This window comes from Pan troglodytes, chromosome 1, assembly GCF_028858775.2.
Source record: "Pan troglodytes isolate AG18354 chromosome 1, NHGRI_mPanTro3-v2.0_pri, whole genome shotgun sequence".
Lineage (NCBI taxonomy): Eukaryota > Metazoa > Chordata > Mammalia > Primates > Hominidae > Pan > Pan troglodytes.
The window spans coordinates 99,541,465-99,568,215 of record NC_072398.2 but is presented as its reverse complement, the minus strand read 5'-3'; the positions used below and the strand labels follow the sequence as shown (position 1 = coordinate 99,568,215).

At 41.0% G+C, this 26,751-nt stretch overlaps 2 pseudogenes across 4 annotated transcripts; both read left to right on the top strand.

Annotated features, from left to right (window-relative positions):
- LOC746061 (neuroblastoma breakpoint family member 6-like protein) lies at window positions 1-18,296 on the top strand (annotated as a pseudogene). Of its 4 annotated transcripts, XR_010152574.1 has the most exons (10): window positions 1-166; window positions 383-592; window positions 2,832-2,934; window positions 5,561-5,796; window positions 9,840-9,965; window positions 10,163-10,301; window positions 10,402-10,453; window positions 11,125-11,450; window positions 13,572-14,629; window positions 16,681-18,296. The product of XR_010152574.1 is annotated as a neuroblastoma breakpoint family member 6-like protein, transcript variant X4 (transcript). The 4 variants fall into 4 exon arrangements; XR_010152573.1 differs by having other exon boundaries at window positions 9,840-10,301; window positions 10,402-11,450; window positions 13,626-13,733; window positions 14,508-14,629; XR_001709115.3 differs by having other exon boundaries at window positions 9,840-10,301; window positions 10,402-11,450; window positions 13,572-13,733; window positions 14,508-14,629.
- On the top strand, window positions 14,562-23,157 carry LOC104002492 (protein FAM91A1-like; annotated as a pseudogene).
- Window positions 23,158-26,751: the final 3,594 nt, after the last annotated feature.

Sequence of the window (26,751 nt, the reverse complement as noted above, 5' to 3'; positions counted from 1 at the left end):
ATTGTGACTCCAGACCATTACCTGGCACTGGGTCTGATTTCTGGCATTCCTATCAGAGCCTGAGTCACAGACAGTACCTTAGACTCTAAGCTTAGGCACCTTGTGCCTTGTTTTTGTGGCTAAGGATTCTCAGAGTTGTAGGATGCTGACAAAGTTTATCCCAAAGGTAATTTATGAATCAGATCTGCTTTCTTTTGACTTGTTTAAACCCTTCGTTTAATGTAAAGAAACTTTATTGAGATATAATTTACATACTATAAAATTTACCCGTTATAATTGTACAGTTCAATAATTTTTAGTAATTTACCCAAGTAGTGCAACCATTACCATAATCCATGCATTTGTTTTTAATTTATTAATTGTCTGGGTTTATTCTCCCTAGGCTCTGATTGTACTTTCTCCACAAGCTTCAGCATGGCAGTATCTCTCACCACTTGTTTTGGTCCAAGGGCAGAAATGAGCATCCTGGAAACCAATCAGTACTTGCTCTCTGAACTGGAAAAGTGCAAAGAGAACTTCCGAGACCTCACAGAGAAATTCCTGACATCCAAAGCTACTGCCTACTCCCTGGCCAATCACCTGCAGAAATATAGTAGGTCCCATAGGGGCATGGTCACCAAAGTGATAAATGATTGTCTGTCTTTCCTCTGTGAAATGAAACACTGCAGACTTTATTCTCTATCAAAATTAATTTTATCCTAACTACACTCCCAGAAAGGTAGAAGTGGGCATTTTACTCTCAATTTGCCAAGGACAGAAAAACTGAGGCACAAAGGTGTAAAGTTTGCAGTGTGAGTGTAGTGAGGAATAGAGACTAAAACCTTGGTTTAGGCATGAAACTGTCTTTCCCCTCTCAGCAATGAATATCAGATTCTACAAACATGTAACATCACTGTTGGTTAAAACATCTCAGGATTCGATTTAAACTTTTTTAAGAGCACCCATTTGCAAAGCACTGTGCCAACAGCACCAGGGATGAAAGAAGTAATAGTATACACTATCTGCCTTGAAGGAACTTAAAACTACCTATTCTCAACTGAGTCACAGATATGTGGAGATGCAAACTTCAATAGCAGACACGGAGAAAAATCTTTATGATACCTGGATCAAGATTCTTTTCCCACATAAGTTCACATAAGCCATTCCTCATGTTCTGGTTAGATTGAGGGTATTTCCAAAAAAATCAGTGACTTTGTTACACCCTTTCTGTCTCTCTCTGAGTATCAACTTTACAGACAGCAAGCAACTGCAGGTGGATGTCCAGGATAAGAGCTATGAGACACATGGCCAAAATGAGAACAAGGCCAAGTGGAAGAGACCGCCATTCTCAGTAGAAGGCCAGGCCAGGTTAGGGGCTGGCCCTTTCCTCTCCACAGTTAGCTCTCACATTTTTAAATCCACTGTAAAATCCCAAACCTGTTACTAATAGTCGGAGAAGGGGGAAGTTATAATGACAAGGAAACATGGGAACAAGGGCATGAGAGGAACAGGGATATTAGAAGAGGATTCTGGTTAACATTGAAATTGAGTTTGCTTTCCAATTTCTACAATTATTTTTAAATAAATCATCGTGTGGGGGGTGGTTAAATTTGCTGTCTAACTTACTGTCATAGAAAAGTAAAGCCAAAAACCCACTTATTAAAGAAGTGAAAAGATGAGCTTTGGTTTGTTGAAAAACTAGTTAAAAAAAAAAACTTCATTCATTATAATTGTAGGAAAAATATTTCTCAAGCTAGAGAAGAAAGATATTACCTAAGACCTTAGTATAAAGGTATTATTGTGCAGTGATTAAAGAGCTTATACCCTAGGGCCAAATCTCCTGGGTTCAAATCTAACTTATTGTCTCTGTGCCTCAGTTTTCTCATCTGTAATGGTAACAGAGTAGGAACTACCTCTTTGGATAGTGGTAATGATCATATGATGATAATTCTTAAAAACCTACTGCAACAGTACCATGACAAACACTATGTGTTGGTTCTCCCTTTAAAACACTATTAGCATTTGGGCATATATCATTTGGATCTTTCTCCTCCATATACAGTTTTACACAGTTGTATACAGATAAATGTTTAAATCTTTGAAATATTTTCAAATTATTGAAACTCTTGAAACAGGAGAACCATCAGTTCTACAGTTCTTAGTATCTTCCTAAATACACAGGAAGTCATTATTTCATGCCCTTATGTTCATGTTTTACTTAAGAGGCTGTAAGGCTTGGTGAATTGGCCTTAAGATTTGAAGTCATGGCCGGGTGCAGTGGCTCACTTACTGTAATCCCAGCACTTTGGGAAGCCAAGGTGGGCGGATCATTTGAGATCAGGAGTTCGAGAGCAGCCTGGCCAACATGGTGAAGCCCTGTCTCTACTGAAAATACAAAAACTAGCAGGGTGTGGTGGGGCACACTTGTAATCTCAGCTACTTGGAAGGCTGAGGCAGGAGAATAACCCAGGAGTCAGAGGTTGCAGTGAGCTGAGATCGTGCCACTGCATTCCAGCCTGGGGAACAAAGTGAGATTCCATCTCAAAAAAAAAGAAAAGAAAAGAAAAGAAAAAGATGTGGAGTCAGACCCCATGGGACGTGAATTCTGACTGCTTCATTCCAGTTGAATCATCTTGTCAAGTTACTTTATCGGCCTGTGGGCTTTTCCTTCCTCATCTCTAAAACAGGGAGTAGTTGAGAGACTGAGGAATAAAGATATGGAAATCTCAGTGTAAAGCCTGGTTCTGGGGATACTTTCATCCTTGAGATAGACCCTGCCTCCTGCCCTGCAGGCAGTGACCACAGCAGCACATCCAGCCTTCCATGATGCAGGCATGTCTGTCTTCTCTCAGAGTGTGAAGAGTGCAAAGACCTTATAGAATCTGTGCTGGAGGAGGAGCTGCAGTTTCAGGAGAGGGAGCTGACCGAATTGCCAAGGCCAGCAGCAAGGCTCCGGTAAGGAGGTACCTCTGTGGGAAGTGTATAAATACTCTTTGAAGTGGGGCAGCTCAGGCAGGTAGAACAAAGAGCAAATTTGTGCAAGGAGAAGGGCAGAAATGTATGAGGCAGGCACAGAACTAGACTAAGACACAATGAGGCTATAGTCTAGTTAGGTCTCTAGGGTTTTCCATTAAAGAGCATATTAGTAAAATGGAGACAGCTGCCTACATTGGAATACTAGCAACGTGGCTTCTATTTGTGTGTCCTTGGTCAAATTTACTGCACTTTTCTGCATGTCATTAACCTAGGCTACCTCATTTATAAAACGGAAATACTGACAGTATCTACCTTAGAGGGTTATGAAGATTAAATGCACAATTGCAAGTAGTTAAAACCATCTCTAACACATATAAAACTCTGAACAACTATTTTCTGTAATTATTTTATTTGTTCCCATTTATAGATGTGGTGATTGTCATTAACATTTCCTATAAGAGATATTTTCAAACTTTCCAAAGTGCCTTTCATGATAAGAAAGTTTCTCCTCCAAACTTTTTTAAAAAGTATTATACTAGGTGAAGTATTAACTGGTAGGGCTATTGGGTAGATAGATGATTGAGCAGCTGTTGTGTGGAAAATGAATTATTAATTCACTCAGGACCAGCATTGACTATCCTTAGAGGGTTTCAGACATAAGGTAGATTGTAGCATTTGAAACTTCTTTTAATCCTTTGTTGAAATGAAATCATAGAAGCTCAAATGTGTAAAACTCACCAAAGCAGAGATATTTGATTGAAGGAGGGATAGGTCTGGAGCCCCTGTTTCTCGCCAGTATGTGTCTTTACTTCCCCTGACACTGTCTAGTAACTCTATCGAATAGAGTTTGAAAGAGGACCTGCTGATAACAACTTAGAAGAATAGCAGGGAGAAAATTCAAGCATTAGATGGGGTAGATGACTGTAAATGTTCAGTCCAGCTCTGGGATTACATGGTTCTAAACATTAACTGAATAACTACTTGTATGTGTACATACTACCAGGTGCTGTGAGTTGGGTAATAGGTGGCACTGTCTTTAGACTCACAGAGCTCACACTCTACATTGGAACCCACGTGTATTAGTCCATTCTGACACTGCTATAAACATGTACCTGAGTCTTGGTGATTTATAAAGAAAAGAGGTTTAATCGGCTCATGGTTCTGTGGGCTGTACAGGCTTCTGCTTCTGGGCAGGCCTCAGGAAACACAATCATTGCAGAAGTCGAAGGGGAAGCAGGCATGGTCTTCACATGGCCAGAACAGGAGAGAGAGAGAGAACAAAGAGGGAGGTGCTACACTTTCAAACAACCAGACCTCATGAGAACTCACTCACTACCACGAGAACAGGAAGGGGGAAGTCCACCCCCGTGATCCAGTCACTTTCCAGCAGGTCCCTCCCCCAACATTGGAGATTACAATCCAACATGAGGTTTGAGTGGGGACACAGAGCCAAACCATATCACCATGAGAAATATTTGAACAATAATTAGAAAACAATGAAATCCCACATAGAGTAATGAAATTACTACTCAGAACATTACTTTTTTTTTTGAGATGGAGTCTTACCCTGTTGCCGAGGCTAGAGTGCAGTGGTGTGATCTCAGCTCACTGCAACCTCCACCTCCTAGGTTCAAGCGATCCTCCTAGGTCAGCCTCCCAAGGAGCTGAAAGTACAGGTGCACACCACCACACCAGCTAATTTTAGTATTTTTAGCAGAGATGGGGTTTCGCCATGTTGGCCATGCTGCTCTCAAAACTCCTGACCTAAGGTGATCCGCCTGCCTTGGCCTCCCAAAGTGCTGGGATTACAGGCATGAGCCACTGCACGTGGCCGGAACTTTAGTTTTAACTGCCTTCTTACTGATTATGGTCTACCTTCGTGTCATTCAGAAGAATACTGCCCTTCTTGACCTTTTCACTGATTTTTCTTTTTAACTTTCAATTAATACCAGAGATACCTGCCCAACACTTTTGAATCTGGCTTTTTTTTTTTTTCTGCCAGTTACTGCGTAATGCTTGATGTATATTGTATGAAAATGTACTTGGGCTAAAGTGGGGAACCAAAGGGGCATCTTTTTAAAGGAAAGTTAGTAAAATAACAGACAAACCCAAGGCTGGTTCTTCATTCCTTCTGCCACAGGCAAGTCACACAACTTGTACAAGAATTAATCTTGGGCCAGATGCAGTGGCTCATGCCTGTAGTCCCAGCACTTTGGGACACCGAGGTGCACGAGTCATTTGAGGTCAGGGGTTCGAGACTAGCATGGCCAACATGGCAAAACCCCATCTCTACAAAAAATATATAAATTATCCTGGCATGGTGGTGGGCACCTGTAGTCCCAGCTACTTGGAAGGCTGAGGCAAGAGAATTGCTTGAACCTGGGAGGCAGAGGCAGAGGCGGAGGCTGCAGTGAGCCGAGATCTTGTCACTGCACTCCAGCCTGGGCGACAGAGTAAGACTCTGTCTCAAAAAAAAAAAAAAGAAAAAAAAGAATTCAACTTGGGAGTTCCTTACAGGGATTCTAAGAGATCTCTCCTCTGAAACTTCTATAACCTATTATTCACTACATTCCCTCTTACATTTTACCCTTCTTTCCCACCTTAGGATACATGATCCCTTAATTCAGGCTCAGGGTGAAGAACTGACCCACTTACGACAGAAGATACAGGAAGGGAGAGGTGTCTGCTACCTTTTCACCCAGCATGTGAAGAACACAGTCAAGTCTTTTGAGGGCCTTCTCAGGAACACTGGCATTGCCTACTACCAGAGACAGAGATTCTGTGAGCAAATGGTACAAGGAAGCCAGCTAACAGAGATCCTTGTCAGAAAACTTGCCACAGGTAAGTTGGCTACAGGCTCTGAAGACTCTTAGCTCCTCCCAAGTGCCCCAAAGTGGGGAGAAAAAGTGCAAAGTTATCTCCATTGTAGATTTTATTTTAGTTTTGACTATGGTCCTTAATCTGCATTCTATTGTTTTCTCTTTAGAGCACTCAGGTAATCACTTTTCATATTCTTTCAAGAGTCCTGAGTTTTGTTTTTTATTTTGAGACAGAGTCTGCTCTCTAACCCGAGCTGGAGTGCAGTGACATGATCTTGGCTGACTGCAGTCTGTGCCTCCTGGGCTCAAGCAGTCCTCCCACCTCAGCCTCCCAAGTAGCTGGGACTACAGGTGTGTGCCACCACGCCTGGCTAATTTTCATATTTTTTGTAGAGACAGGGTTTCTCCATGTTGCCCAGGCTGGTCTTGAACTACTGAGCTCAAGTGACCCATCTGCTATGGCCTCCCAAAGTGCTGGGATTACAGATATGAGCCACTGTGCCTGGCCTGAGAGTTCTTAGTTTCAATCAGTAAGAGAGGTAGAGTATAGTGGATTACTTCATTTTGATGAGCATAAGAACTCACCTTCATTTCTGGAAGATATTTTCACTGGATGTAGGATTCTAGTTGACAGTTTGTGTTTTTTAAAAAGTGTTTGAAAAGTGATATTCCACTGTCTTCTGGCTTACATTGTTTCCAACAAGAAGTCTTCCATAATTCTTATTTTTGTTTCTCTGTACATAATATGTCTTTTTCTCTGGCCGCTTTTGAGATTTTCTGTTTATCACTGGTTTGAAGCAGTTTGATTAAGATAAGACCTTGTATAGTTTTATCTTTTAAGTATTGTTTTACTTTCTTTAGTTTCTTGCATCTGCATGTTTATAGTTCTCATCAAATTTGAATAATAATGACATATATAGTCTTATCTATGGCATATACAGTATATTTGGCATATATATATCAAATATATATAATGTATATTCTATTCTTTCTCTCTATCCTCTCCTTCAAAGACTCCAGTTATATTTGTATTAGCTGCTTTGAAATTTTACCATAGCTGACTAATGGTCTGTTCATTTTTGTTGTATCTTTTTTTTCTCTATTTGTTTCTTTCTATTTCCATGTCTTGGAATTGATTAATCTTTCTTTAGCAGCATCTAATCTGCTGTTAATCCTGTCCAGTGTATTTTCATCTCAAACTTTATTTTTCTTTTTTTTTTTATTTTCCACTTTGTCATTGTATAAGGTGTAAGGAAGGGATCCAGTTTCAGCTTTCTACATATGGCTAGCCAGTTTTCCCAGCACCATTTGTTAAATAGGGAATCCTATTCCCATTGCTTGTTTTTCTCAGATTTGTCAAAGATGAGATAGTTGTAGATATGCGGTGTTATTTCTGAGGGCTCTGTTCTGCTCCATTGATCTATATCTCTGTTTTGGTACCAGTACCAGCCTGTTTTGGTTACTGTAGCCTTGTAGTATAGTTTGAAGTCAGGTAGTGTGATGCCTCCAGCTTTGTTCTTTTGGCTGAGGATTGACTTGGTGATGCGGGCTCTTTTTTGGTTCCATATAAACTTTAAAGTAGTTTTTTCCAATTCTGTGAAGAAAGTCATTGGTAGCTTGATGGGGATGGCATTGAATCTGTAAATTACCTTGAGCAGTATGGCCATTTTCACGATATTGATTCTTCCCACCCATGAGCATGGAATGTTCTTCCATTTGTTTGTATCCTCTTTTATTTCCTTGAGCAGTGGTTTGTAGTTCTCCTTGAAGAGGTCCTTCACTTCCCTTGTAAGTTGGATTCAAACTTTATTTTTCATCTAAATTTAATTTATGTCTTTCTTTAAGGTCTTCTATGTAACTCTTCATCATTTCGTATTTTGCTCTAGTTTCTTTATTTTATTTTATTCTATTTTTTGAGACAGAGTCTCACTCTGTTGCCCAGGCTGAAGTGCAGTGGTGAGATTTTGGCTCACTGCAACCTTCACCTCCTGGGTTCAAGTGATTCCTATGCCTCCTGTGCCTCAGCCTCCTGAGTAGCTGGGGTTACAGGCACATGCCTCCACACCCAGCCAATTTTCATATTTTTCAGAGAGACGGGGTTTCACCACATTGGCCAGGCTGATCTCCAACTCCTGACCTCAGGTGACCCACCCGCCTTGGCCTCGCAAAGTGCTGGGATTACAAGCATGAGCCACCACACCAGCCTAGCTTCTTTAATACAAGGAATATAGTTATATTTGTTTCAATGTGCTTGTCTACAGATTCTGTCATCTGTGTCCTTTTTATTGTTTTTTAATTCTCACCTGATGTGTCCTTTCTAAGTCAGTTTAAGTAGGTTGATTTTTTCCCCCTTCTTATCATGGATTATAGTTTTCTGTCTGTCTGCATTCCTAACATTATTTGATTTGGGGTTAGACACTGCAAATTGTAACTTATTGAGTGCTGGATTTTTTTGAATTTGGTGTTAAAATTCTTTTAGCTTTGTTTTGGTATACAATAAAGTTACTTAAAAACAATTTTCATCTTTTCAAGCTGGCTTTTAAATTTTTTTAGGCAGGATAAGAGCAGCTATTAGTCAACTGCTATCTTTTTCCCACTGTGGAGGCAAAATGACTTTTAAGAAAATAGACCTTATTTTTTAGAATAGTTTCAGATTCACAGCAAAATTGAGCAGGAAGTACAAAAAGTTCCCATATACCCCCTGCCTCCACACATGCATAGCCTCCTAGACTATCAACATCTCTCTCCAGAATGGCACATTTGTTACAGTTGATGAACTTACAATGACATGTCATTATCACACAAAGTCCATAGTTTACATTGGGGGCAATAATCTTTTGAAGATTCTAAGTCAGTGATCTCCCACAGATTTGGCACCAGGGACTGGTTGCATGAAAGACAATTTTTCTACAGACAAGGTTGGGGTGGGGTGGTAGGGATTGGGAATTGGGTGGTTTCAGTACGAAACTGTTCCACCTCAGATCATCAGGCACTAGTTAGAGTCTCATAAGGAGCGTGCAACCTGGATCCCTGGCATGTACAGTTCACAATAGGGTTTGTGCTCCAATGCTAATCTAATGTCATCGCTGATCTGACAGAAGGCTGAGCGCAGGTGGTAATTCTTTCTCGCTGGCTGCTCCCCTTCTCCTGTGCAGCCCCATTCCTAACAGGCCATGGACCAGTGCTGGGGGTTGGGGACTCCTGTTCTAACCAATGCTCCCTCTATTAAAAGGGATTCTCACTCTAGCTGATGGAAACACCAAGTGTTGCAAGCTATGTGTGAGCTACAGAGATTATTCCTTTTGGGAAGTTCTTTGCCCTGCTTTGCATAATTTCCTCAAATACATGTACTAATCAGTACTTAGCTGAAGATTGAAGACAGATATCCAAGGCATTCTATCTGTGCAGCAACCTATTCTCTAGTCTGTCCTGTGATGTCTAGCCACCCTGACATCTTCAAACTTACTACCAGGCTCTGCCTGGGTCCTCCCTCCCTGCTCTACAGTTGACAATCTCAGGCAGCAAACTGGAGCAATCATAGGGCTCACCTCTTTTATTTATTACAGTACTGCACTATATCCAATGTTGAAGCTAGAGTTTAAAATACTTTTTCCAGTTTCTCAGTTGTTTAAGGTGGAAGACAAATCAGGTCCCCATTACTCCAAATTGGCCAGAAGCAGAAGTCTCCATTCCATCTTTGTGGTCAGAAAGAAGAGTATGACAGAAGGCAGCTTGTTAGAATGGGAAGACCCATGGGCTAAGAATCAGCATTACCTAGGCTCTAGTCTCAGCACTGAATTTACTAACTTTGTGCAAGTGATTGATCCTTCTTGAATTTCTGTTTCCCCATTTGTAAAGTGGGTCAAATCATAATTCCATGGCTGCTGTACAGATCAGTTGAAGTAGTATCTTAATGTTCATGAGTGTATTTCTCTTTCAGGGTTATTTATTTTTTTATTTTTGGGTCCCAATAAACCGTCCAAATCTTTTGGGGTTAGTTCAGGCACTGTATATAGTAGAAGCTGGTGTTAGAAAAGTTGATTTATACTGGAATATTTTTCACAGAATCAACCCCAATGCTCACTAACAAACTGAGAAGAAAAAAAAAGAATTACCCCCAAGAACATCTGAGGAAGCACAACAGGGACAGACTTGAAGGCACCTGGGCAGTCCTCTGGTTTTGGAGTAGAGGTAGGACAGGGCTATTTGTCCTCTCAGAGACTGGAGCAGGTTCTGTGTGTGAGTAGCAATGGGACAAACAGTCGTGGTCTGGCAACCAGCCTGTAGCAGGAAGGAAGGTTACAACTGGAGAAGTCCAAAGGGCAGCCAGGCAAGTATTCTTTGAGCTGAGGAACAAAAGACATTTTAAACTTTTTACTCTGCTTCAGGCAGCTGACGTCTGGTGATGATTCACCACATCAGGAACACCCTGTCCAGTGGGCTCAGGCAAGCCTGCCAGGCCACTTCTCTAAAGACACAACCTGAGGCCTCCTGCAATAATTCTCACAGAGCATTCTGAACATACATGTAAGGTGTTATGTCCCTGATCATATAGAGCCCATGTGTGCAATGTGTGAAATGGGACCTGCTTAATTTCTGACTAGCTCTTTCTAATTTTGGTTTGCAGAAAATCACAATGGTAAGAAAAATGAAGACAGGCAAAAGCCACTGGCTCCCAGGTAACTCTACATGATGAAGGGGCTGATAATGGACTGACCAAATCTAGAGAGAATTCCAGAAGCAAGGACTCAAGAGGTTAAAGGTCCCAGATCTAGAAAAAGCAGAAACTGCTGATTGTTCCTTTTTTTGTTGACTGATTATACAATGTGTCCTTTTAAAAATGGTTCTCTGTTCTCTTTGCAGTTGTTGTATTGGTTCCTAGTTCCTAGTAATTTCTCACACTTAGTTAACCAGTCAGTCTTACCGAAAAGTAAACTAACCAGGGATCCCTGGTTTCTGTATCTTTAAAACCTATAGGGTTACAAACCAAAGTGAGATGCCTATCTGGTTTCTGCACAGTTGTCCTGAATTATGTTGGCAGATATTTTATAGCCAGAAATTTACCTTGAAAAATAAATTGAAACCATACCAAGTATTTAGAGCTAGGGGTCTAAAATCTGCAAAAGCCCTGGGAGGTTGTGTTGTCTCAAGAGCCAGTATTCAGTGGACCACTCCACATCATATTAAATAAAATTTAAACACAGCATTTTGAAGCCGACAGTATGGGTTACTGTGTGTGCTGTGTGCCGTGAGCGTATTGTAGAGTAGTTGTTGAGTCTGCTGCCTTATCTGTGTGTTATGAGGTCAATGCACTGATCACTTGCTTTTTTCACTTCTATACTAACTCTAGGCACACTTTACTCCCAGTCAAAAGTGGACTGTATACTTCCTCTTTGATGTGATGGTCCCTTTGGTTTTGGTGCCTCTTCCATGAGCTTCAGATCAGAACTAGCTAAGAAGCTGTGGTTCGAGGCTGCCTTGGTTTAATCCCTTGTCTTGCCTACTTCACCTGGCTCAAGAGGGAAGTCCAGGAGGAAGAAATGGATGAAGTCCTGGAGGACTCACTAGATGAACAGTATTTGACTCATTCCAGCTGCCATGACTCCCACCAGCTTCCCAGCAGCAATGCCTTCCTCTTTGATGCACAGGAAGGCCCCTCGGCTGTGGAAATAGCCAGTAAGTGCTCCTTTGATAAGAAAAATAAAGCTCCATCAATCTCTCAGTAGCTCCTACATTCTACATGCTCACCACCTCTGTCTAAACTGAGAGATGTTATTCTCTGCAGGCAGGCCCTAAACATTCACTTTAAAAAAGTGATTAGGCTGAACACAGCTCTGGGATCAACTCTCAAGTACAGGTCCCTGGTGGGTCAGGTAATTTGCTCTGTTCCTGTCCTCACCTCAGTCCCTCTGGTCCAGACCAGCATCTGCAAGCCGGTATACTCAAAGCAGGCCAGAATGGAGAGAGTGAAGAGATTATGGCAGACTCTCTGCCACTACTGCCGCGCATGTACAAATCTGTTTAACAGATCTTCTTCTTTAAAATGGGACATCTCATCTTTCCTGAAATATATATATTTTTTGAGACAGGGTCTCTTGTTCTGTCACCCAGGCTAGAGTGCAGTGGCATGATCTCGGCTCACCACAACCTACAACCCAGGGTCAAATGACCCTCCCACCTCAGCCTCCTGAGTAGCTGAGAACACAGATGCATGCCACTACTCCTGGCTATTTTTTTTGCCTTTTTGGTAGACATGGGTTCTTGCTTTTTTGCCCAGGCTGGCCTCAAACTCCTGAGCTCAAGCAATTCACCCACCCCTGCCTCCCAAAGTGCTGGGATTACAGATGTGAGCCACCGCACCCAGCCTTCCTGAAATATTCTTGGTAATTATAGTTCCTGAACAGTTTTCCCAAGCTGTTCTAGCCATCCCAAGAATGTTGGCAGGCTTGTCCATATGTTTGGAGGTGCAATTATAATGGTTCCTGGGTTTCAAGCTCCAGTCTCCATCTCCCCTCAGGTGCTTGCTTTCCCATAAGGTTCCATTTGACTACTGGAATATCAGGGGATTTCCATAAAGACAAGACTTTGATCTTGGCAACCCTTTGGTAAATAGCCAGGGTTCTCAATCTTTGTGCAGCACCAAGGTATTTTTAAGATCTCTGTTAGTTTAGTCTCAGTGTTGTAATTCCATCTAAATAAACAATGAGGCTATCTGCTGGAGAAAAGGCTGAATCTAAGAGCAATGCCACCAGCATGCCCTCTTCCCAGAATAACTCCACGCTAGCCATTGGAGCTTCATTAGGTATATAAGAGCCCTTTGGGTTGGTAGCCTCTCTGGTGTGTGTATAGATTAAAACCTTGACCTATATCTCCTCTCCCTTACTTGAATGTTTGACTTTACTTTGGGGGCAAAAGTTTGGATTGTTAGGAGACTATATGCTTTATATACTCTTCTATGCAATAAAAAGAGATTATATTAATTCACTCATTGAGCTTTCACAGTAATATAAACCATATTAGGCTTGTCATTCTGTCAGTGATGGGTGTAAGTTTGTGGCTTTAATTAGTCATACCATCTTCTGACAAAGGCATCCTTATTTCTCTTTCCAATTTCACAGTAAGGTGCAGAAGAAGGTCTTTACCATCGGTTAAAGATGTTCAGGGCCGGGCACGGTGGCTCACACCTATAATCCCAGCCCTTTGGGAGGCCTAGGTGGGTGGATCACTTGAGGTCAGGAGTTCAAGACCAGCCCGGCCAACATGCTGAAACCCCGTCTCTACTAAAAATGCAAAAATTAGCCAAGCATAGTGGTGCATGCCTGTAGTCTCAGCCACTTGGGAGGCTGAGGCATGAGAATCCTTTGAACCTGGGAGACGGAGGTTGCACTGAGCCAAGATGGTGCCTCTGCACTCCAGCTTGGGCGACAGAATGAGACTCTGTCAAAAAACAACAACAAAAACAAAATATGTTCAGGAGAGATATTTTGTAGAGAGGAAGATATTCCCTAGTACCTATAAGTCATCTCAAGGAGGTGGTCATACCTTTTCTAGTGCTAGAAAAGCCCTACTCAGAGACCTTCAGTGTTTTCCCACCTCCTGTCAACCTGCCTTATACTTCCCATATCTCCATGTGGGAGGCATCCCTGTGGAGTTTGCTTAGCACTTGGCCATGCTTTGTTTGAAACCTTAAAAGCTCTTAAAGAAAGTTGCCTTATGTTCCCTGATGAGAAGATGAAGTTGGCAAAAGAATGGTGAAAGGCAGGGATCTTGACGAGAGGCCCCTGACTATCCCTTTAGTGATCAGCATCTTCACTTCCCATCTCATTCCATGTCCTGGTGGAATGGCTGCAGAAGATGAGATCCAGAGCCAGTGGCAGCACCTGAAGGAGACCCTTTTCATCAACAACTGCCTGTGAGAAAAGCTAGGACGTCACCACAGCAGCTTTGACGAAGAAAATGGTAGGAGAGGCCCAAGTCAGCCTGCTTCTGGCAATATGTATTTTTCTAAAGGCGTGTGACTGGGGCAGAGTTTTATAGATTTCAAGCACTTTGACATACTTTACTTCACTTATTCATTACAAATGTCCCAGCTAGAGAGGTAGGGCAGCTACTATCATTCCTATTTATAGGTAAATAAATAGGCTTAAAGATTTGCCTTCATCTTAGTGGTATCTACCTCTAAAATCATTCTTGTGATTCCTAGGCTGTCTTCTGTCTGCTGCTGTACACTGCCTGCTGTCTGTCTGCTTCTTATGTGATTGGCATTCAGTAGAACCCAGGTTTCTCAGCACCTCACGTAGCAGAATGAGAGTCTCCTCTGCTGCCATCCTCATCAGCTTCCCTTATGTCTTGGTGACTCTTCATTCTACCACCCCAAGGTGGTTCTCTCCAACCCCCCTCCTCTTAGATTGTTCTCACACAGAGGCCATCATTTCATAACATTGTGCTGGGCCAGAAGAACCATAAGCAGGTCCCTTCCCATACCAAAGCAGTAACTATTTTGGAAAAGCCTCCTTCATATTGCAGCCATTGGACATGATAATACATGTGATGTGCTGGCATTTGTTGAGAATCATGTGAAAATTAAGCTTCCACCCCATCACACTAACGTTCCAGCCCTCCACGGTTTTCTCCCTAGGCTAAGATAGAGAGGAAGAACATGAAATGTGCAGAAAGCATTCTCTTAAGCAAACGTGTATAACTTGCGTAAATTGTAATTATTTCCTGGAACAGGATGCACCTCTAACCTCTACAGGCAAATCATAGATTCCATTGTCCAGCTGTATAATGAAAACAGAGTTCTCAGAGAAGAATACCGGAGACTCCCCCGACTTGCCTGAGTCAAATTTCCAGAGGTAAGTGGTGAAAGGCCACAATAGGAAGTCACTCTCAGATGGGTCCCTTCTCTTGCCACACTCCACTGTAGAAATAAAAGAGGACGGGGAGGCCAGAGCTGCTCAAAACCTTATAACCCACAATTCTCATAGTTATTCTCAACTTAGAGAGGGCTGCTTTCTAGACACACCCCGTCCAGGCCCCCAGACTGCCAGGCTCCAGGAATAAGTAGCTCTAAGAAATATAGTATTTCGGTGCGAGCCACACCCCACTATTGCAAATTGGAGAAGAGAAGGACAAACTTAAAAGGTGAAAAGATTTAACAGAACAACAGGGTGAAACCCCATCTCTAATAAAAATACAAAACTTAGCTGGGCGTGGTGGCATGCACCTGTAGTCCCAGCTACTCAGGAGGCTGAGGCAGGAGAATCATTTCAACCCAGGAGGCAGACGTCGCAGCAAGCTAAGTTTGCGCCACTGCATTCTAGCCTGAGTGACAGAGCATGACTCCATCTCAAAAAAAAAAAGAAAAGAAAGACAGAAAAGATTTAAGAGAACAATTATTTTAATTGAATACATTTTGTCAAGATTAAATCAACTTTCCCCTAGAATACTGAAAGAATAAGCAATCATAATTTAGATTCTAAGTTACTGGCCTTTGAGAAAGTGTGAAATCCAAAAAGATGCCATGAGCCAAAAAAGAGCAAAAGTCCTAATTTTCAAACTGATGAAAATAAAGTACTAAATAATTGAAATCATCGTAGTTCATCTTGGTCCTTGGCAAAATAAAAATTTATTGATTGAAATTATAATATCCTAGCTACCTTATTGTGCCTAGCTCTTACCACTGAGGAGAAAAACCAAACACAAACAAAAGTATGTTCAAATTGGCAAAAATGTTTACAAACCTGCAAAATCTCTTCAGCCTATCCCTTAAACTGCAGACTTGGTATTTACTAAGCTCTGCTGTGTACAATACCCACCTTAATATCCATTCTTGCACAAGTTCTGTTAGGTATAAGCCAAAATCACATGGGATTTTTTTTTTACCCTCTCATGCCTATGTTTGCTTTTGCTTCCAAAGACCCTTCTGAGTAAGGACTGTCCTCAGACTACTGGAGTCACTTAGTCACAAGCTTGCCTGAGGCTCAGAGCTGGCAATACCTGGCAGTTTATGTCAATCCCACATGCAACCCTGCCTGCAAAGTATTTACCCATGATTGACAGGTGCAGGTGTATGAAAGCCCAGCTCCTTGACTTGAGGGGTGCGTTTGTGGTGAATTAGCTTTGGGAAAAGGGAATCCAGAGGCCAACTTTGTAAAAATCCAGATAGGTAAATGGAGAGAAATCTTTGCCTTGAAAGTCCAATTGAGAAAGATAGTGATTTACTTCAGACTGTGAAAAGAGAGACTAAAATCTTTACTTTCTCATGGGAAAGAAGCCTATGGTGAAAGAGAAACAAAGAAAATGGTGGGAAATAGGGTAGGTCTACTCAGTAGCTTTAAACCATTCTGTCATATTATAAAGCCTGGTAAGGTTTTAACTAACACAAGTGCCTGGACTCTACACATAGAGATTCTGATTTAAATGCTTCCAGGTGGGTGGAAGACACTAGTAGTCTTAAAAAGCTCCCAAGTAATTTTAACATGTAGCTAAAGATGAAAAGGACCATCTATCTACTAGAATGTCAAGTCGCCAGCATAGGAGTGTCCCAAATGTGCAGCTACCTCACAGAAAAGGCTTAACCCCACCCATTGATGGAATTTGCCTTCCTCTCTCCATGGTCTTGTTTGCATAGCATGGAAAAAAAAGAGAAGAGAAAAAGAGGTAGATGGATAGATTGAACCTATAATTTGCCTATGTGGAGCAGTTTCTCAAACTTTTCTGACCACAAGATGCAGTGAGAAATACACAATTCTTTGTGATCAGTTTTTAAAAAATCTTTTATTATGTGTAATCCACCCTACCTAGTGTTTAAATAAAGCCTGTAGTAGTAAGCAGTCCACTATATTGATTTCACAACCCATAAGTTGTTCAGAATTGCAATTAGAAAATTTTTAATTTTGGCCAGGCGTGGTGGCTCGCACCTGTAATCCCAGCACCTTGGGAGGATCACCTGAGGTCGGGAGTTTGAGACCAGCCGGACCAACATGGAGGAACCCTGTCTCTACTAAAAATAAAAATAAAAAAAAATTTTTTTAATTAGCTGGGCGTGGTGGTACCTGCCTGTAATCACAGCTACTTCGGAGGCTGAGGCAGGAGAATTGCTTGAACCCTGGGGGTGGAGGTTGTGGTGAGCCAAGATTGTACCATTGCACTCCAGCCTGGGCAACAAGAGCAAAACTGTCTCAAAAAAAAAAAGAAAGAAAGAAAGAAAAAGACAAAGAAAGAAAGAAAATTTTTTTTCACTTTTGCTCAGCCTTTTTATCAAGGAAAATCCCAGAAGAACATTTACTGTAAAAGAACATTGACTATAAACATCTTTCTGTGAATCCTTATTTCTGTCCCAGCCACCATGACCCAATAATCTCTAAAACCTGTTAGTGTTCTCCAGATTGAAGCCTTCCCTCTAACTGCTCCTAAATCTGTGATGTAGTGGAAAAGGTTTGAGGCCTTGATTCTCATCCCAGGTTTTTCACCTACAGATCATATGGCCTTAGCCTCTTGACACCATTGTCTCCTTATGGCCAAAGATGGAACTGTACTTGGGTGGTATCTGAGCATCCTGTTGGCTTTGACATTCTAGGGCTCTTCCCTTGGTACCACTCTCTTATTTAAAAGGAATAGGATGTGGACTTAGAAGGGTTATTTCTCTGCAAACTATCCTCTCTTTCTTATGACAAGCTATTTCTGAATGTGCACATTTGAGGCTAAGCAGATCCCTTCCTGGGAGGTGTGAAAGACCTTTATTTCTCTCCAGAGGAGTATTACGGAGGTGGTAGAGACCTAGCTAACTCATCTGCAGCGGCTTTGAGCAAGGCTTTTAGAACCATAAGGTGGCTGGGGTCCTGTGTCCTACACCACAGGCCAGCTAGTTCATTTCAGGAGACTTTCTTTTCAATCTATTATTACTATCTTCTTCTAGACTGTAGTTCACTACCAGAGATTATCCACTTAGCTGCACTCAGTTTGCACCTGGCCTGTATCACCACTTAGCTCTCACTCTAGCCTCAGTTAGGTATCAGCAAGACCTCACCAAAGATTATTGTTTCGTTGTATGTGTGTGTGTGTGTTTGTTTGTTTCAAGTAGCAACTAATGTTGGAACTATGGAAAGTTCTTCTCTACTTTTAACAAAGCTTAGTCACAAACAGTTCCCCAGTTGATGAGAAAAACTAAAACAACAGAACAATTGAAAGTCCAAATCTGAAAGCTCCATCTCTGAGAAGCAAATTTTATAGCCACTCCAGATTTGTATTCCAAATGGATAGTTTGATTGTAGAAATCACATCCCTTCAGTCTGAAAATGTGATAACTGCCCAAGAGACAGTGATGCCTAGATCCATAAATAATCCCCTTTCCCCCAACCTATATATAACTGGAGTCAACAGCAGCTAGAGGAAAATGGCAAGGACTTGGAATCAAGATTAAGTTAGAATAACACTGCTGTAGACTGTTTATCAGCTCTTCAGCCTATGTCCATTTTCCTTGAAGGATAAGCGTTTAGAAACCTCTGACAATAAAGTTTATTTTACACACATTCTCTTGCCTATGATTTTTTTGTACAAATCACAATTACAAAACTTTCTTGCTCCAGCTAAAAGCAGGAAACTCAGTCACAAATGTGTTCACTACATGTATACCACAGAATGATAGCAGCCAGTCTGAATGCATCACTTGATTCCAAAATGAAATGTTAGCACTCAGTAGTGAAACTACATGTATCTCCAACTCTGGAAGCCCCAGGCAAGATACTCCTGTTTCCTGCAGGGAAACAGATCTATAAGCAGGGCAGCAGTCTCACACATGTACATTCCTGGGAAACCCAAGGAAACAATGATAGTGACGCAGGGCAGGCGAGCCTCAAAACTGGTTTGTAGCCTGGGAAATTTCTCCCAGACTGTAGTTTCCTTGGCTTTGCCAAGGAAAGAATTCAAGGGCAAGCCACTGGTGAAAGAAAGCAACTTTTATTGAACTGGTGCTGCTACTTGCAGAGCAGGGCTAACCCATAGGCAGTGTGCCCAGAGTTGGTGCCTGTGGGCTGCTAGCTAGTTGTATTTAGACCCACTTTTAATTACATGCCAATTAAGAGGTAGGTTATTCAGAACTTTCTGGAAAAGGGGCAGGGAGTTTCCAGAACCATATAAAGTAACTTCCAGGCCATTGCCAAGGTGTGTTGCCATGACATTTGTAAACTGGCCATGGTCCCAGTGGTAGTGTCTTTATGCTCATAAGTAGTGAGAGCAACTAGAGGTCACTTTCATCATCATCTGCTGGTTTCAGCAGGCTTCTTCACTGCACCCTGTTTTGACCAGATCCTGCTCTGTTCAGTGGGGTTGTGACTGGAAAATAAGTCCTTCTGGTCTCCTACCTCATTTCCCCATCAGAGATTATATACTCCTCCTTAATCTTAAGGGGCTTGCAGAAGGGTGGAGGTTCATCTTCTGTAACTGCTTCCTGCTGATGTTATGGGCATAGACCCTGCCTAGCACTGGAGAAGTAAAATCTCTGGATACCTGTTCTAAAAGACCCAAAGGCAGGATGTCTTTATTTTCTGGGTCAGAAGAGGGGATGGGTTGAAAGCCTTGTGCCAGCATCATCTTTACATGGAATTATTGTAATCTAGAAGACACAAACTTTACAAGGAGGTTAAACAAGCAAGGACCAAAGATTAGTAATAACAAGATATCTGTTAGAGGTCCTAGGAAGGGTAAAAATCAAGTGTCTGCTGGTAGAGATTCCTTTATTGAATTCCATCAGCAGGGCAAAGCAGTAAGAGAGAAAACATTATAATTAGGAGTAAGAGAAAAACTTTCATGCTCATCCACAGCATCATGTTATTAATATTTATCTGTGCATTTGCAAAACAATAGCTTTAAGTCTTCTGGGAGTTTGCAAGTATAGGTCATGGCATCTTCCTCTGACATCTGTGAGGACTCATAAGAATCTTTGAGGCTGGGCACAGTGGCTCATGCCTGTAATCCCAGCACTTTGGGAGACTGAGGCAGGCATTTTACAAGGTCAGGAGTTCAAGACCAGCTTGGCCAACATGGTGAAACCTCATCTTTACTAAAAATACACACACACAAAAAAAAAATTAGCCAAGCATGGTGGCACGTGCCTGTAATCCCAGCTACTCAGGAGGCTGAGACAGGAGGATTGCTTGAACCCAGAAGGTGGAGGTTGCAGTGAGCCGAGATCGAGCCATTGTACTCCAGCCTGGGCGACAGAGCAAGACTTCATCAAAAAAGAAAAAAAAATTAACTTTGGAGTTTAACAGCAGTGGGAGTGCTTAATAATGCCTGATAGGGGCCCTTTCTATTTTGGTTGTAATTGATTCTTGGGGGATCCTTCTTTCTAAGTTTTTAGTCAGACTAAGTCTCCTGGTTGAATGGGGGAGTTAATCCTTTTCCTTGTGGGAGGTTACGTTTCATTTCCATATGATTGAAGGGCCTTTTGAACCTGGCCTAAGTTGATAATCTATGTGTCTCCTCATCAAACAGAAGGTCTAAAGTTAAAAAGGGCCTTCCGAGCTGCTCAGGCGACCCAGTGCTCGCTTGGCCCGGGCCGAGCTTAACTGTCCCAGGTCAGTTAAGCCCGTGGGAGCCCAGGTCATGGGGCAGCCAGGGCCTCTGCAGTGTGAGGAGCCGGGCTGCGGGCGGGCAGGCGGGAAGCTTAGGGTGGGTCGCGGTCGCGGCCCCCGCCGCAGGCCCTGGCGGCGGCATCGTGAACATAGACGTGGAGTTCCACATCCGGCACAACTACCCCTGGAACAAGTTGCCGGCCAACGTGAGGCAGTCATTAAGTGGAGATAGCTCATCATGGAGGTCTTCATCTTTGTCTTCACATCAAGTAGGCTGAGGAGGAGGAAATACAGGAAGTATTGGTCTTGCTGTTCAGAGTGGCAGAGGAGAAAGAAAATCCCAGCCGTCTTGGAAATTCACAGAGAGAATATGAAAATCAGGTTGTCTGTACAGTATCTGCAATCAATTACGATACAGAAATAACTTAAACATGTCAAGAAAGATGAACGCAGATACTATGAGGAACTGCTAAACTACAGCCGAGATCATCTCATGATGTACCCTTACCGTCTATTGGATATTATGGTGAAGGGCTTGAAGATAACACCATTTTCATATTACACTGGGATTATGGAGAATATTATGAACAGTGGGCACAATTTTACTGCTGCTGACTGTCTAAGGCTTCTTGGCATAGGAAGAAACCAGTATATTGATCTTATGATTCAGTGTAGATCATCAAAAAAATTCTTCAGAAGGAAAACAGCCGGTGATCGTCTACCAATAAAGCCAGTGGAAATTGCCATAGAGGCATGGTGGGTGGTGCAGGCTGGATATATCACAGAAGATGACATCAAGATATGCACTTGGCCTGAGAAATGTGCTACTGATAAGATCGTTGATTCAGGCCCTCAACTCTCTGGATCACTAGATTACAATGTAGTACATAGTTTGTATAAAAAAGGATTTATTTATCTGGATGTACCAATGTCTGATGACAGTTGTATAGCAGTTGCACCCCTTGAAGGTTTTGTAATGAATCGAGTGCTTATTTTGATTATTTTGAAACTCTACTCTATAAGATATTTGTTTCAGTAGATGAGCACACAAATGTGGCAGAGCTTGCAAATGTCCTTGAGATTGACTTATCCCTGGTTAAGAATGCTGTTTCAATGTATTGCTGATTGGGCTTTGCCCATAAGAAGGGACAAGTAATAAATTTGGATCAACTTCATTCATCATGGAAGAATGTTCCATCCATAAACAGATTAAAGAGTACCTTAGATCCATAGAAGATGCTCTTGTCATGTGGTGGAGGGGAAAGTAGGAGGCCTGTACAAGAAGCTTCATCGGCAACTGACACTGATACAAATAGTCAAGAAGATCCAGCTGACACAGCCAGTGTAAGAAGCCTGAGTCTGTCTGCAGGACACACGAAGCACATCGCATTCCTGTTTGACTCCACTCTTACTGCCTTCTTAATGATGGGAAATCTTTCACCAGTTCAGAGCACTGGTGAAAGAGAAGCACAGAGATATTTTGATCATGCACTTACTCTGAGAAACACAATACTGTTTCTGCGTCATAACAAAGATCTAGTTGTGCAAACTGCACAGCCAGACCAACCTAATTATGGTTTTCCTTTGGATCTCTTACGCTGTGAAAGCCTTCTTGGTCTGGACCTTGCAACTGGCAGCAGAGTTCTAAACAAAAATTACACACTGCTTGTTTCCATGGCTCCCCTCACCAATGAAATCCGGCCTGTCAGCAGCTGCACCCCTCAGCATATTGGACCAGCTATCCCAGAAGTCAGCTCTGTCTGGTTTAAACAGTACATTTACGTTTATCATATCACTGGACAAGGACCACCATCCCTTTTATTATCCAAAGGTACAAGACCTCGAAAACTGCCAGATATATTTCAGAGTTATGATCGATTGCTAATAACATCTTGGGGTCATGATCCTGGAGTGGTTCCTACCTCAAATGTGCTCATGATGTTGAATGATGCTTTAACACATTCTGCAGTTTTAATTCAGGGGCATGGTCTGCATGGGATAGGAGAAACTGTCCATGTCCTATTTCCATTTGATGAAACAGAACTACAAGGAGACTCGTGTCAATATGGGTGTTCATAAAGCATTGCAGATACTAAGGAACAGAGTGGACTTACAACATCTCTGCGGATATGTCACCATGTTGAATGCTTCCAGCCAACTTGCAAATAGAAAACTCAGTGATGCTTCTGATGAGAGAGGAAAACCTGATTTGGCTTCTGGCTCAGATGTTAAATGGGAGTACAGAGTCATTTGAAATGGTCATTGAAGAAGCAACTATAGATTCAGCAACAAAGCAAACCTCTGGTGCCACAACAGAAGCAGATTGGGTTCCTCTCGAGCTGTGCTTTGGAATTCCACTGTTCAGTTCCGAATTAAACCGGAAAGTTTATAGGAAAATTGCTACACACGGCCTTTGCAGAAAAGAGAGCCTTCAAAACCTCTTACATTCCAGTAGAAAACTCTCTCTGCAAGTCCTTAACTTTGTTCACTCATTCCAGGAAGGTGCTTCAACATTGGATATTCACACAGAGCCCAGTTTTTCAAGTTTGCTTTCACAGTCATCGTATGCTGACATGGGTGTTCCACTTCCTGCAAAAAATTTAATATTTAAAGATGGTGTCTTATCAGAACGGAGTGGATGGTCACCTTCCTCACTTATTGCTAATCTCCATTTGCAATAATTTGGTTACACCATTTGCTGCTCACACTTTCTGCCTTTTTTCTTTCTTAACGTTAGCTTTATAGTGTCAGCCACTAAAAAGCATCCTGCTGCTGCGGAGCAATTCTTGCTTTACTAATATTAAAAGTTTGGGGAACATATTCATGTTTTCTGAAGTTTTGCTCCTTATTGCACATCTTATTGCAACAAAGTGCTTTTTAGCATCCAGCACTGTATTTTTTACCTTGAGACAATCTGCATTTGTTTTATAAAACTAAGTATATACTTTATAGGCTTTATGATGACTGTTATGTTTAAAAGCAGTCACTGTGAAAATTGCAATGATAATTTTATATGTTAGTTTATCAAACATCAATCTTGTTTAACTTTATATTTTGTTACCTATACTTTGGGGGATCAAGGGAAGAGATGGAACTCTTCCTCTGAAAATGCTTCTTGGTACTTAAAGTAGTAAAACTACAAAACAGTAAACATCCAGTATTGAGAGATGATATGATAGGGCATTATGAATTCCTATGGGTGTCTAAATTATGTATGTCAATTGGACATTGTAGAAGGTATGTAAATCATCATGGTTATATATAACTTAACCTTGATTTATAAGGTCTTAATTCAGATTATGACTCTTCGTTGACATCTCATGAGAAGCTTTAGAAAACTTTCTATTTTTAAACACCATTTATATGTGGACTTCTGTTGTCACTGACTTTGGGCTTTATATTTTCACAGAGTCTTTATGGAAAAAGTAGAATTTATTTTCCACTCTTGTAGCTATAGCTGCTGCACATTTTCACCCTGATTTATTTTTTTGTTTCTTACCTTCGATGTTTTCAAACCAAGGATTGTGATTTTAGGTTAGAATTACATATTAGAAGCATTAAGACTATGTCTTTGGATCGGAATGCTTTAGTGATTAACCTACTTTGAAGACATACTCTTAAGCAATCTGGATCTTAAATTTATGTGAATACATTTTTAGAAAATGATAAAGAAAAATGGAATTACTTCAAAGTGTTTCTTGAGTCATTGATTCTTTTAGCATCTCAAATGTTAATTAGAATAATTGGAATCACTTTTTAGACTTTTCAAGTTACCTTCCTTGGGAAGTTTGTGCAGTGTTACAGTTTAGTTTAGCTCCTCTTATAGGGTAATGGTTTGCTAGTTTAAAACTGTAACCAAATGAACTGGTCAGGCAACTCATATCTAAAACACTTAAAATGTTAGAAAGTTTGGGAATGTTATAACCTAAGTGTTTTTGCTGATAACTTTTTGTTATTTATAGACATTTGTGTATTTAACATACTTACTTCTGGAAATATATGCCTTTCCTAAAACTTAACCACACATCCACTACCATGGCCTATGTATAGAATTGAATATTTTGGACCATGTTATCTGTGGCACAGTCAGTGCTGTGTTTGAGGTAAATGCAGTAACGGTTAGTTTTCTACTTTGCCTTATAAAAGGTAGAAACCATGTGTATGTTATGTTTGTCTATAAAAGAAAAATACTAATATTAAATTATTTCTTATGACTGTGAGTCACTCACTTATTTTTCCAGTAATTGATATTGTACATTCTTAGTGCCATTAGGTATGTATGTATGTAACTTTTACAGTTTTTCAGCTGAAAGTTGTATTTTTTTTAAATCAGGGCTCTTTAATCTCATTTTAATTTCCTTTGTTTGAATGAACTGTAGTTATTTTCTGTATTCCTATATTAACCATCTAAACCAACTGTAATGACACGTACACTAATAAAGAATTGAACATTTGTATTTGTTGGCAGTGAGTCCAGTTGTTGGTGAATTTAAAGCTTAAAATATGGGAGTGATTTGCTGCTATATTTCTTTTGAGAGATAAAGGAGGAAGAAATGGAACCTAATAGTGATCACGAATTTTAGGGAAAGTACTGAAAAACCATGGGGTCCCCTCTGGTTTCTTGTGTTGAATGAGGCAAGAGTAATCATCTGATTCTGAGCTGAAGACCTCTCATACTCTCAAGGAGGGAGAGTGCATTTTTAGAGCTTTTAGCAAAAATGTGAAAAGTTCATGTTTGCACTTTGCTTTGTGAATTTGGCTTCATTTTACTTATACATTAACTCATGTAATGTCTTAAATCTTACAAGTATTGATCCATTTCAACAAAAAGGTAAATTTAAAATGCAGACTTTGTTACTTGCCAAAGAAGATTCATGAAAAATTTATATCCAATTGTTTTCCAAATAGTTAATTTAATTTGGCTTTTTACCACATTCCTTCCTTTCTTTCCCGACTTCTTTAATGTAATTTAAACCCTGGAAAACATTCTTTAGAAACCAAGAGGAAAAGAAGAACACGTATCAGAAAAGACACATAACTTAAAATGGTACATTTCACATCTAAAATGGGTTTGAAGAAACGCAACTTTATATCATTAAAAAATAAGTTCATCTGATTTCCTTTATTTCTTTTTTAAATTATGTAATCAGATGATTTTATATTTTTTGGGGGGGCGGAATATTGGTTTCTTTTACTTGATGTTTTCAGTTTTCTCTGGCATTCAAGTTTCTTTTTTGTGTTCAGTGTTTCAAATACAATTTGTATTTAAGGATTTTAAAATACCAAACTGTAAATGAGTACAGTGGATCTTTTTCTGTTAGGATGTTAATATTATACAATGAAATCTATAAAGTGTTGTCAATTTGATCATTGACACATATGACACGTTTACAATTAAACTGTGGTGTTGATCAAGTTAAAAAAAAGGCGGGGGCCTTCCATAAGTCATTTCAAATGGACTAAGCTTTAAAGTTCTCTTTGGAGCCATCCTCACATGCAAAAGGGCTATGAGTAGGAGGAAAACTCAGGCCTCTGAGGTCTCCTGAAAGAGTTTTGCTAATGTCACAACTGGTTTTGTATGTTATCTGAAGATTGAGATCTCCATGAAGAGTGAAGATAGGTAATGCTTAAGGCTGAGGCATTACCTCACTGGGTCACCTTATCTGGGAAGGGAGGTCAGTTATCCCCTTGCAAACATTTTGGTAATCCAAATCTTGGGATGATTTCTTTAAGTAAGAATTTAGACACTTCCAATACTTTTCTTGTCCTTGTGGGGAAAGCTTCTATCCACCTGGTGAAAGTGTTTATAAATACTAGCAAATATTGTAGTCCCCTGTAAGGTGGCATCTGGGTTAAATCTGTCTGCCAGTCTTCACTATGGTATCTTCCGTGGTGTTGTACAAGTTTAAGCAGGGAGCGGGGTATGGGGTGGCTTCCTGATTGGTAAATCTTTTTATAGTTTAGAACAGTCCCTTCCCCAAGAATATTTAGGAAACTAATCTGAATGGAAAATCCTGTCCCAAATGTGAGGAATCATGAAAATGTTAAATTATTTCCCATTTGTCAGCCTCAGGAATAGAGTTTGTTCTTTTCTAGCAAGCATCTAGAGGGGTCTTACTGGAAGCCTTTTACTCAGTCCCTTTAATTTCCTTGGGTGTATAGTACGGTTCCACTGACATGGATGACCTGGTAGTAGCGCAGCAGCCTGAAATACCAGGGTTTCCTTAGCTGTGGCCTTAGCTGCTCTTTCCAAAAGGGAATTTCCTCTAATAAGAACAGTGTCTCCCTTCTGGTGTCCCCTGCAGTGAATACTTGTTATTTCTTCGGGAATTGGGCGGCATCTAAAAGTTCCAAGATCTGAGTAAAGTTGTATGGGGGATCCCTTGGCTCTTGATAGTCCC